At 47.0% G+C, this 13,855-nt stretch overlaps 1 protein-coding gene across 2 annotated transcripts in view; it reads left to right on the top strand.

Moving 5' to 3' along the window:
• The first annotated feature begins 267 nt into the window (after nucleotides 1–267).
• LOC144951713 (uncharacterized) overlaps nucleotides 268–13,855 on the top strand; it is a 71,875-nt gene continuing 58,287 nt past the window's right edge. For both annotated transcript variants that reach the window (XM_078882048.1, XM_078882057.1), the window contains exon 1: nucleotides 268–513. The gene's annotated coding sequence lies outside the window, so the exon portion shown is untranslated. The remainder of the gene's footprint in view (nucleotides 514–13,855) is intronic.

The raw sequence follows: 13,855 nt of genomic DNA, 5'->3' as shown, positions 1-13,855 counted from the left end.
TGGACTGTACGGTGTATGTAGTGTGTGTCTGTGTGTGGTATTCTGTGTGTGTGGTACGATGGTTGTGCAGAGTGTAAGGTGTATGTAGTGTGTGTCCGTGTGTAGTGCTCTGGGTGTGTGGTATTATGGGTGTGTAGAGTTTAAGGTGTGTGGTGGCACTCTGGGCGTGTTCACACGAGGTTTGTTCGAGGCATGTGCTCGCCCCGTGTGTGTGGGTGGGGGGATTGGAAGCTGTGGGGGGGGAATCGAGGGAGTGACCGCTGGGGCGTCGCTGCTGTCTGCGGTGAGATCGGCCCGTAACTGCCTCCGTGTTTGTTCCCACAAAGTGCCCTTCGCTCGCACCACCGTCACTCTTCCCCATCGTCTCGCTGGGGTCAGCCAGCGTCTGGCACTCACCGTGAACATCGCACCGCGCTACGGGCAGCGGAGCACGGCGGCAGCGGGGGGGGAGGGCATTGACTGCATCGTCGGAGCGAGTGACACGGAGCGTGGACTCTCACAGCGGCCGTGCAGGTACGAGGAGGGCCACGAGGAGGGCACGGGAAGGTTTATTTTGGTGATTTCGAACACGTTTTTGTTAAGCCATGTTTGTTTGTTGTAGTACAGAGTTAGACTGATAACTTTAATCTAAATTGTCTCACGGTTGTTGTTGTTGTTTGACTTGCATCCCACTGGGATTTTGCACACAGCGTTGGTGCACGGTGCTTTTGCTGGAAGACTTTTGCTGTTTTTGCCTGGATTTTTCTGTTTGCGCGTCGTCACTTTAAGATGTTTTCTTGTTCATGTTCTTGTTTGTTGCGGTTGCACCCGAGTCAAGAGCCGAATGGCTCACAGGGCTATACCAAATACATGAAACTGAAAACTGATGGGGAGATCCGGTCACGGGCTAGGTGGGGGGGGGCACGTCAGGGTTGTTCACTCCCCATCCCCAAGATCCGATTTCTCGGCGCTCGGCGACGAGCTCCGAACGCGGTCTTGGGCATCGCTTGGGTCGACTCAGCCTTAACTCGGCACACACGCGCGGCATGACAGCTGTCCGTCAACACCGTCCCGCGCGGGTGGGGGGGGTGTCGCAGACTGCGGCGGCGGCATGGAGACCGTGCAGGGCAATTCGTGAACGTGCGCGACGAACGGTCCACGCTCCGTTGCGGCAACAACAGCAGCGACAGCTGCACGAAACGCGCCGTGAGACGAGCGCCTTGCGAACAACGCCGCGTTGGCTCGAGACATGGGAATGACATCTCTCTCCGTCTCTCTCTCCCTGTCTCTCTCTCTCCCTGTCTTTCTCTCCCTGTCTCTCTCTCTGTCTCTCTCCCTGTCTCTCTCTCTGTCTCTCTCTCTGTCTCTCTCTGTCTCGCGGCCGCGGCCACCTCAGTTGGACTTTTGGGCCTGGGGGGGGGGGCGGGGGCTTGAATAGGGGGGGGGCAGGGGCGAGGGGCTTTAATGGGGGGGGCTTAGATGGGGGGGGGGCTTAAATGGGGGGATTTAATGGGGGGGCTTTAATGGGGGGTAAATGGGGGGGAGCTTTAATGGGGGGGGGGGGGGTCTTGAATGTGGGGGGCTTGATTGAATGCCAGTAAGCATGGAACATCGGAACCGGCGTTGCATGTTTAGTGGTGCCAATTAAAACTTGCCAACGTTGGCGCAACTGCGGTATCAGTCGACATGGCAACGTTGGCCCAACGTTGCCGCATGCCAAGGTCGGCCCAGCCTGTTTTTGTCGACTAGGTAACCCCCCTCCCTTCCCCAGTGTCCGTGGTCTGGACGGGTGGGCTTAGGGCTGCCAGGAATGACGGGCACGGCAAATATGCGACGGGCAAAGGCGGCGTCTTTCAAAGCAACGTGGGGAGGGAGGCAACGGCCTCGCCACGTTCACCAAAAGCCTGAACCCAGCCGCACAGAACACCCCACCAGATCCAAACTGAGAAACCTCTGGATAAAGACCATCGTGACCGGGACAGTGGATAAACCCATGGGCTCAGTGAAACGCTGTGCCCTGACCACGCTCTGCACAACAACAAAACTACAAAGATCCCAAACTTGATTTGGCGCTTTCGTGACTTACTCTTTGATTCTTTCGGTAAAGTCACGTAAAAAGATAAAACCTGTGTGTCTATGTTATGTGTCTCCCTCTCTCTGTGTTTCTGTGTTATCTCTCTGCTTATGTGTCTCCGGGTCTGTGTTTTATCTCTCTTTCTTAAATTTTGCAATCTTTGGGAAAACGTAATCAACCAGATAGAGGGTGTTGACTGTTGTGTTAGCCAACTCTCTGTGTTGTATTGCATTATATTTCTAAGTTTACTAGGTTTTGTTTTCTCTTTCATTTGTACCTGATGATGATTGCTTGTGTTGCAATCGACACGTCGCATGCTATTATTTAATTTATTAACTTCTCTTTCTACGAGACTTTACCGAAACAACCAAAGAGTAACAAAGACCCCCCGTATAGCCTGTAACAGACTGTTGGGGCAAGTGCTGTTAGCGAGCAGCACCTATGAAGGCCAAAACGGCACACGAGGGGGTGGGGTTTACCAGCACCACGCCCGGCCGCCTTTGTCTCCCCATTGGCGATGTTCATTTCGCACCGCACCGGGTACTCATTCGAGGCTGAGTCGAACCTCGGGGAGGCACAGGACCACTTCAAATAATCGTCACCGATGTTGGCCGTGAGCGGGAGTCGAACTCGGGTCGCTGGGTTTGTAGCGCAGCGCGCTAACCACTACACCACCGCTCCCCCACGACACAAACACGTGCCTCGCGTACCAGAGATTAAACAATGCATACTTCGAATACCTATACGCAAGTATGAGCGTACTGTACGTATATAATGAATGAACATCCTTGTACCGAGATAAACAGTAGTCACAAACCTACCGACGTAACAATCGCATTGGTGTGTGTGTGTGTACGGTACGCATTAACACAAAGGCGTTCAACGTGTGGCTGAGACTACTGACCCCGCAAATGTGGTGCGGAATTATACTGTCCTTATAATAATAGGGGTCCGTCCATAAATGACGTCACGCGATTTTGTACGATTTTTTACCCCCCCCCCCCGTCACATGGCGTCACAAAAAGTCAGACCCCCCCCTCAAATATGACGTCACAAAGCTCTGCCCCCCCCCCAAAAACACATATTTCCATTTTGAAATAAAACATGCTTCAAATCGCTTTAAAATATTGTCATGATAATGCGTATTTAATGTGGCTCTGCACTCTGATTAATAACAATGATTAAAAAAAAGTACAAAATGTATGCTTCTCCATTCTCTCATGGAGAAGCAAAATGCTCCTTCATCGAATAAATAAAAGGTGACCTTAGTAAATTTAAATAATCAAATCGTTTATAATGAAAATGTATTAATATTAGTGTCGTTATGACATTTCTATATTTATTTAAAGTTACGCATTTTGATGTGACGTCACGTTTCTCAAACCCCCCCCCCGTCACACATCGTCACAAATGTCTGACCCCCCCCCCCCCCAAGGTGCGTGACGTAGTTTATGGACGGCCCCTAACGCTAAACTTAATTCCTCTTACCCTTGACTTAAAGCGTTCGTGACTGCAGGAATTCATATTCTTTGGGTCTTTCGGTAAAGTCACGTAGATAGGTTGAAAGAAAATATCAAAAAACAATGACGTTTCCCCAATGGTAAACCTCTAACACCATTCCTAACACTAAACGTGTAATCCTATCCCTAATGCTAAATTCTAACTCTATCCCGAACGCTAAACTCTAACCTCCTAAGACTATCCCCAACTCTAAACCTCTAACTCGATCCCTAACCCTCGAATCGAATCCTCTAACCCTATCCCTAATGCTAAACTTCTAATCCTATCGCTCAAATCTAATGCTCTAACCCTATCCCAAATGCTTAACCTCTAACCTTCTAACCCTATCTCTAATGCTAAACCCTATCCCTAACGCTAAACTCTAATACTTTAACCCTATCCCTAATGCTAAACCCTTACCCTATCCCTAACACTAAACTCTGACCCTCTAACCCGATCGCTCACGCTAAACCTCTAACTCTGTCCCTAAACCTCTAACCCTATCCCAAGGCTACACCCTTTCCTTCTAACCCTCTCACTAATGCTGAACCCTAAACTTTCTTACCCTATCACTAACACTCAACCTGAAACATCTAACCCTCATCCTATCTCTAATGCTAAATGTTAATCCTAAACCTCGCATCCTATCGTAACCCCCATTCCTCTAACCCATAATGATAAACTCGAAACCTATAACCCTGTGAACACGCTAAACCCTAACTATACCGTCTAACATTAATCCTAAATGCTAAACTCTAACCTCTAACCCTAAATCCTAACCCATTACCACTGATGGTCATTTCTAATCTCTAACGCAGTGGTTCTCAACATTGATCTCCGTGCACCTCCCCAGGTGACTAAGGCCACAGTACACAGAGAGAGAGAGAGCGCATGCCCACGCCTCCAGTTAATGTGTTGTTAGGCATTTGTCTCACGTTGCGTATCAGTGCTCTGCTTCCACAATGTGGCGCTGACATTCCAGACGTTCATCATTTCTCCTGCACAGTATCCACGTCAACATTTCCCCTGCACAGTATCTTAACCCATGCTGTGCCGCATGGGTTGGGACCCACTACCCTAACCTCTCACCCGAACTCTGACCCCTTAACCCGAATCACTGAACGCTCGTCGCTAGTGCTAAACCTAAATAAATGATCAGTTTAACACGTAGGCTTTCGCGACTAAAATTATTCATAATAAAGTTGTTTTGGGTTAGATCGCGCAAGTGTCAATGTGTCGTAACCCTCCACAGCCAGTAAGGTTTGTCACGTAAACAACGTGCAAATTAGTTAACTACTCTCCAACACACCGGTGGACTGAAATAGTTAACTAATTGGCGCGTTGTTTACGTGACAAACCTTGCTGGCTGTGTCGGGTGGTGGAGGGTTACGACACATTCATACTTGCGCGATCTAACCCAAAAAACTTTATTATGAATCTAAATTATCATCCTGGACCCTAACCAGTAAAACCTGACCACTAATCTCTGACCCCTATCTCTAACCCTAAACCCAAACCATTAATCATAACCTCTCAACCTCAAACCCTAAAAATCAAATCATAATCAATACCCCTAATCCTCCGTGCATCGACTCATGCGCAGGTACCACGTAAATTGTTACATTGCGGCATCGTGATAGATGGCAGCTTTGGGAGGCCTTCATCCAGCAGTGGATTGATGACAGTTGATGATGAATGTTTTTGCTTTCGAGCCGAATAACGGGACGAAGTCACACGGTGGCACGCTGAGGTTCCGGAGACGGCGCTCCGTGTTTGGTGATGAGAGAACCCCCTCATCATCATCATTATTTTGGCTACTGGTTTAAATGTCCACGTGATGATGAGCCACTTCGTTGAGCTCTCGTTTATGGCCAGGTTACAAAATAGCTACTTCGCTCAGTGGGCCTTACCTGGTCAACAAATAAAATAGTACACGATAAAGTGCGGCGATTCACGTGGGATGTCATCACCACGATGGAAAAAAGAGGTTTTCTATTTAGCACTCGTGTTATCTCTTCGTCACTGGTCAATTTTCCCCAGTTTTCTGTAAGCGTTAAGTTTCATATAGTAACACAAACGTATACTAACATCGTGTTTGTATTGGATCATCTGTAAGAGAGTCATTGTGACTCCACTACACACGGTGCTCAGGCACTATCGTATTGAACATGTTACCGGCTGATGTTCTATCCCTGAGTCTGAGCAAATTTTGCAACAGACTTGAAACGGTGTTGCTGTTCCAATGGGCTCACAGTGTGTGATCAGTACGCAGGGTCAAACATCTGGATGGGCAATGGTGCCCTGAACAGTGGTCACTCGCTCATCGTAGCACTGTGCTGCATATAACCCTTGCGATATTTGCATTTAGCGCATGCAACATCAATGTTTTACATCTATATAATGATTATAAAAGGAAAATTTGTGAATTTGCGTGTCTGTTAAATATGTTTAGCGTACTTCCCGACATGCAACAAACTTGAAATTTGGCATGTGGGTAGCTTCCAGACTGTACACAATGCAAAAAGTATAAAAATAGACTTTTGTATTTGGGGGGGGGGGGGGGGCTCAATAATGGATATATTTTGCACGGCAAGTGAGCGGTGACGTCACATCTGTGATGTCACCCGCATGCGGCAGCGTCACGCTGTGTGCCTGCTGACGTCACGCAGTGTGCATACTGACGTCACACAGTGTGCCTGCTGACGTCACGCATCCCCCCCACCCTCCGCATAGGCCGTGTATTAATCCAAGACAAGAATCCAAGTCTCGGGCGAAGCTGGGTAGTAAAGCTAGTACAGCATAATCCGTTACATATTTACACACGCATACATATCACGTTTGCATGCTTACAGCGGACTGCAAAGACAAATTGAAAGATCCCCGTGTATCCTTAAAAACTGACTTGGGGCAAGTGCTGTTAGCAGCACCTGTGAAGGCCGGCACTGTGGCACACGAGGGGATGGGTGGCCAGCACCACACCCGGTCGCCTTTGTCTCCCCAGGTCCTCATTTGAAGCTGAGTCGACCTAGTGGAGGCCCAGAACCCGTTCAGATAATCGTCACTGGGGTTGGTCGTGAGCTACACTATCCTTCCCCACAGCGGACTGCAAAGAGAAAGATCCCCCCTATTGCCTTAACAGACTGTTGGGGCAAGTGCTGTTAGCGAGCACCTATGAAGGCCGGCATGGCACACGAGGGAACAGGTGGCCAGCACCACGGCCGACCGCCTTTGTCTTACCAGTGGTGATGTTTTTACACACCGCACCAGGTACTCATTTTTTAGGCTGAGTCGACCTAAGGGAGGCCCAAAACGCGTTCAAACCCTGGAACCGAACTCGGGTGGCTGGGATCGTAGTGCAGCGCGCGAACCGCTACCCCCCCCCCCCCCCACAGCAGATGACAAAGACAAAGATCCCCCGTATAGCCTGTAACAGACTATTGGGGCAAGTGCTGTAAACGAGCACCTATGACGGCCAGAACGGCACACGAGGGGGTGGGTGGCCAGCACCACGCCTGGCCACCTTTGTCTCCCAAGTGGCGATGTTTACACACTGCACCAGGTACTCATTCGAGGCTGAGTCAACTGAGGGGAGGCCCAGGACCGGTTCAGATAATCATCACTGATTTTGGCCGTGAGCGGGATTCGAACCCGGGTAACCAGGTTCGTAGTGCAGCGTAGTGCAGCGTAGCGCTAACCGCTACGGACGGCACACACACACACAGCACGTGCACAATGCTTGCACACAACACACGTGGAGTGCACGTTGCGTTATGCGTGAAAAGCAAACTGCGCAGGAGGCGTGGGGACCGATTCGGTGGGCGAACGCGGCCAACAGGGATCGTGAGATGGACTCGATGAGTCCACACCCCTCCCTCACCCCATGACCACGCCGCCGCACCACCCCCACGCCCCCGTTTGCCCCGACTGATTGAAACCAGGAGCCGTCGGTAAAAACAAAAATAAACAAACCCAATTTGTGGTGGACAGCCTTTTGACCTCTGACCTCGGCCGTAACGACCAAGGTTTTACATGATGTGCAACACCGAGGTTTGTCCACCAGGTGGACTTATGTCAATTATAACCATCGTCACGTTTATAACCTGTGTCAAAAGTCGTAGGTCGTACACCACGGATCCCTGGATTATTTTGTTCGTAGTGAGCCCTTACTTGCAATGGCGGAGCCAGGATTTTCAGGTAGGGGGGGCAACCCCTCCAGCAATGAAAAACGATATAGGAGTTGTTAGTAAGTAAGGACTTGTCCCTTGCTTTTTATTCGACGCGTGTGCGGCGATGGCGCAGCCATCGATCGAGGGTCGAATTCGAACCGCGTTGTGTGATCGGCATCGCGCTCGCTGAAGGTGTTTGCCTTCAGGGAAGTCATGGACTGTATACGCAACTGCGCACAATTCTGTGAGTCACTTATAACTGCTTTGCCGTTACGTATTGCCAATTATGGACTCAGACTATTGTCCTATCATCTCATAGAGTCCCTGGCACGTAATAATATGCTACACAGTGGCAGTGGGGGTCGCAAAATGCCGATTTATTACTAATAAACCCCAATGATCCGATCAAAATTAGGGATTTCGATCGGATAATTGGGGGGGCACGTGCCCCCCCCCCCCACTACTTGACTCACATAAACGCTGTGGCCGGCTGGCAAAGTCACCGATGTACAGAGACACTTGAGGTTTGTTATGTAGATTTCACCCGAACATTATATGGTCCTAATGAAATATATATCCAGTGTTTTGATGGCTATGTTTTTTTAAAATTACAGGCCGCGATTACAGACACTCACTTCAATAAACTTGGCATTTAACTCCACTTACTGTTCTTTGGCTATTGGCTTCATAGCTTTATGCGTTTGCTTTGGGTGCTACCACCGTTGCATTATCACAAGAATCATCACACCCCATTCTTCCGCCCCCATGTCCCCCCCCCCTAACTATGTTTTGAATAGAATGTAGAAACATTTAAAATGTCAAACAAAGTTGTCCACCAATGCATGCTAAGTAAAGGTACTGCACACTGAAAACACAGTCATCATTCAGCGTTTGCAGAACCTGCCTGCGGTAAAGTGGTTTAAGCAATGCGTTTATCGTCAAGACGTCTCGGTGGACAAACCTGTTTGTTGTGTGCGATGTGTGGTTTTCAACGTGTTCTCACCACCCACAAACTAGTCGGTGAACACTTACGCTGGAACAGCCAGCTTCTCATGATATGTACCGTAGTGGAATCCCTGTGTACTGCACTTAGCATTCGAGTTAACTTGCGCGCTAACTCGAGGGTTACGCGTTCAAGGAGCCGACTGCTGTAGATATGAGTCGTGTTCTTCAGATTTCGTTACACGATCATATTGCCTCAATCTCCGGTGGGAACACACGGTTCACTTGTGCGTGATCGCTGTGAAGGATTCTAGATTTGAAGCTTTCGTGACTGCAAGGATTCATACTCTGGTTTTTTTGGTAATGTCACGTAGGTATAAAATAAAATAAATTAAATTAAATCACGACGTTTCGGAGGCAACACAAGCCTCCGTCTTCAGGTGGAACACGCCACGGCAAAATCTTATCCACTACAGTGATTTTGCTGTGGCGTGTTCCACCTGAAGACGGAGGCTTGTGTTGCCTCCGAAACTTCGTGATTTAGTTTATTTAATTTTTTTTACCTACGTGACTTTGCCGAAAAACCAAAGAGTACACTGTGAAAGAACCTGGAGTCATTACCTCAGGCGAGTGCACCTTGCAGGGTAACATTCCGCATTTAACTGTGGCTCTGATAACCACGCAACACACTGACCGGACGCATGGTTATACTCTACACGGCTATCTGCAGTTTTCACGAATCACCCCCCAAACCACGACTCTGGCAACATGCATTTAATTGAACAGATTTCTGAAGATGCAATGCATCGCCATTGAATTGCACGGTGCAATTATTCAGAAGCAACATACATCAAGACACTGAAAAGGGACGGGTGGCAAGCGAGTCAATGAGGGCGTCGGAGGAGGTGGGTCGTGGTCAATAGGAAGTTTTTTTAATTCAGGAGAAAAGGATTTATGGTGGTATGTGATTGGGAAGTGAGAGAGAAGACAACGGATAAGTGTAGATCAGAGTGAAAGTCTGTAATACATGGAGAGAACGTTCTTAAACGAAGCAGCACTCTGGATGGCCACGGAGAGAGACTTTCAGTCAGTAGTGGGGCACTGAAGAAGTGACACCGGTGTGATGGAGATGAAACTCACAACATTTACAATGTTGTGGGTTAGCGTGATGGTTATCGCCTAATGAAGCTGGCTTTAATCACCAGCGAAACATCGTACTCGAATTGTAAATGTTGTGGGGTTACTCTCCAACACACCGGTTGCTGAAGTCGTAACCGTTTGGCAAATTTGTTTACGTGACAAACTTACCCCAAAAACAACCTTTAGTGTGTACTTTATAGTCTTTAGAACACATCAGTCAACTCTCTATTATCCAAGGTGTAGCAGATAAAAGAAAAACACGGGTAATACTTGGCACGTGCAAATTCGGCTGAACAGACGGTTTTGTTTAACTGTGTCTGAAGACTAGAATGTGGCATCTGTTCATTGCTTCTCAAGCAATCGGTTTACTTCCATGCCAGCATGTTGGCGGTATATGTGGGTATTGAATCCCTGAGTAGATGAGAATAAAACCAGGGCTTGTGTTTTTGGCAAACATGGTGAATCTGCAACTTGGATATATAATCGGTCTCTGAATTATCACGAGTTAGTTGGACCGTGTTACTCTTTGGTTCTTTCGGTAAAGTCACGTAGGTATAAAATATAACAAAATCACGACGTTTCGATCGCAACACAATAGCGGTCGTCCTCAGGCGGAAAAAAATTAATCCAGCAATGGAACTGCTGAACTAGCGAGAGAGCAGCTACAACAAGGACGTTATATATGTGGTGATGGGCAAGCAAGCGGGGTCTGAGCTGGAAAGGAATTCCATCCCCGGACACAAGCACATCAGTTGTGTTAATGGGGGGGATTAGGGAGGGAGGGATTAGGGAGGGAGATGAGCATGAATGAGCTTCCGTCGCCGCATACGAATATCATTTCCACATATGCGCACAACAGCAGTGTTAATGAGAGATTAGCACCATGAGAGTGCAATCCAAAGGACATGTGAGCATGAGAGTGCAATCCAAAGGAACTGTGAGAGATCTAAGAGAGAGGCATGGAGAGAGACACACACAGAGAGTCGGAAATAACAGCTGACATAGGCAGGTAGGATGGAAACATCACAGTCAGTTAAGACTTTACCTGGTTAATAACGTCCTTCCAATAATTGCTCAGTTTGTACCCATCTTCTCGGTTGAAGTTGTGTCTGTGGTTATATATCTGGATGGCTTCATGAACAAATCTCTGAAGGTAGCCGGTAGGTTTTCAGAGTACCTCCGTCTTGGAAAAAACAACTTCGTGTGAGCCCACAGCGTTAAAACAATGATCAGCAACGGCAGAGGTATTGGTATTGGAGGTATTGGTCAGATCCGCCTTGTGCTCACGAACGTGGTCCGAGACATGTCGTTTGGTTTCCCCAAAGTAACTGCTGCCACAACCACAACTCAGTTTGTAGACACCAGGGTATTGCATGTCAGGAAGCACATCCTTTACAGATGGGATTAAATCACGGATTTTGTGTACTGTGTTGAAACGAACCTGTATCCTGTGTTTGTTTAAGACTTTGGAAATCTTTTTGGTAACCCCTGCTATGTATGGCAAAGTGATGGTTTTGGTTGGATCCTCAGAAGGTTGTCTCCCCATGGCTTTGCGGATTGTACGTTCCGAGTATCCGTTCATCCTGAGGGCTTGGTGTATGTGCTCCAACTTACTGGCTAGGTGGTGTTGGTCGGAAATGCAACGGGCCCTATGGTGTAATGTTTTGATGAGGGGATTCTTCTGGGCTGGATGGTGGTGGGAGTCAGGCTTTAGATAGGATCCGTGTGGGTGGCTTTCCTGTAGATGGAATGTCTCAACGAGCCATCAAGTCTCTTCTCGATCAAAACATCTTAAAAAATATAAATATACCATAACACGCCAGGACAATGATGCTGCCATGCTGAATGGTCAGTACGCTGGAATTACAATCCAGGGGTTGTCGGTTTGACCTCCCGGCACGATTCCCCTGCCACTGTTCACCCACGACTATAAATGGGAACACCACCGTTGGTCGGCAGGTCACGTGTGGTGGGATAAGTGTGGGTACCTTCACCTCTTTCACGAGTAGGCCAAATACCTGCTTGAGGGACTCTCTAGAGCTCCCTTTAGTGGAGATCTTTCCTCCAGCAGTGGCATGAGCAAGTGCTTGCAGGGCCGCACATTTACATGTTTATAAGCATGAACTCCGACCCAAATTCTACGAATTAAAGACCCCTTCTGGATTTCACCATTGCTGCATATGCAACACGAGTACAGTTAAATTAAATCTTGTGGAACTGTAGACAAAACCGGGGGAGATACATTGGGTTCTATATAATTGGACTTAATGTATTGGGTTATAATTGTACTTATTACACGGGGTTATATCGTAATTGCACTTACTGCAATTTAATATAATTGGTGAGATTACATTAAAATATGAATTCCATTCATTTAATTAACGGTAATTGTATCTACCTACTTAATACACGGGGTTATATCGTAATTGCACTTACTGCATTGGGATATAATTGGTGAGATTACATTAAAATATTAATTGCATACATTTAAATGACGGTAATCGATCTATCGTTGATGTAAATGTAATGACCCGACTCCCACGACCTTCGATTTGTATGTTGAGAAATATGAAATTGATGGAATAGCGAAACAGGAGAATCCACATAACTATGTACACCCATTAGGAAATTTTATATCGAACAGAAATCAGAGGATAACGGTGGATTGAATTCAGGCGTCAAAATTAACAATGCTAGCAATTCACGCAACACAAAAGAAAGTGTATTTGTAAATCACAGCTGGTCACTGATGGAGAGTAAGATAAATCGCATTGGCTGATAGAGACAGAATCATAGAACAAGTGGAGGAATGTAATGCAGATACATTTTGAAAAAAATATCACATACTACTGCACTTTGGGATGGTGTTCCAGATGTACACATTGGAGTAACCACTTCTGTCTGAACTATGGAAAGAAACTCACTGAAGCAAATTGAATAAATGGATATCATCAAAGCAGCAGAATAGCTCTGTACTAAGTGCGTACAATATTGAATGACTTCAGTCCTTTAATGATGTCTCAGTCATGCTGATATCCACAGATGGTTGACACGCGCTGTACACTTGTATGAAGAATTAAATACCCATTTGGCCTCACGTCACACACGTCTCGTTTACGCAAATCACAGGGAATAATGGACAATTCACAGGAGAATCAACTACGTAGACAAGCTCGCTTAAGTTATTTTGCAATTGACCATATCATCTTGATTTGAAGCTTTCGTGACCGCAGGAATCCATACTCTTTGGTTGTTTCGGGAAAAGTCACGTAGGTATAAAATAAAATAAATCACGACGTTTCGATCGCAACCCTCCCTAATCTCTCTCTAATCCCCCATTAATCCCCCATTAACACAAATGAGGTGCTTGCGTCTGGGGGTAGAATTCCTTTCCAGCTCAGACCCCGCTTGCTTGCCCATCGCCACATCTATAGCCTTGTTGTAGCTGCTCTCTCGCTAGTTCAGCAGTTCCACTGCTGGATTATTTTTTTTAGGCCTAAGGACGACCGCTTGTGTTGCGATCGAAACGTCGTGATTTATTTTAATTTATACCCACGTGACTTTTCCCGAAAGAACCAAAGAGTAGATGACCATATAATGTCCATCCCATCCTAGAAAAAGACAAATTGATATCAAATACCATTCTGCCTGGCTTGTTTTGACTCTGAACGTGGAGTATTTGATTCAGTCGAGACTGATGCAGTCATCCAAGCTCTCACAAAGCTCGGCGTTAATCAAATATGATAACATAGAAATTATCCATAATAAAGGAATTTTTTGGATTAGATCGCGTAAATATATAAATGTGTCATTAGGGGGCGTCCATAAATGACTTCACGTACCCGGGGGGGGGGGGTCATTCATTTGTGACGATGTGTGACGAGCGGGGGGGGTTTGAGAAATGTGACGTCACATCAAATGCGCAACTTTAAATAAATATAGACAACACGTTCTACTTAATTAAATAGACTTTTCAATAAATGTTTTCTCCTACAACATCAGAGTGCAGCGCCGCATTAAATACGCACTACAATGACAATAGTTTAAAGCGGGG

Source organism: Lampetra fluviatilis, chromosome 3 (assembly GCF_964198595.1).
Source record: "Lampetra fluviatilis chromosome 3, kcLamFluv1.1, whole genome shotgun sequence".
Classification (NCBI taxonomy): domain Eukaryota; kingdom Metazoa; phylum Chordata; class Hyperoartia; order Petromyzontiformes; family Petromyzontidae; genus Lampetra; species Lampetra fluviatilis.
Note: the sequence above shows the minus strand (reverse complement) of the source record. Positions and strands in the feature narration are given on the sequence as shown.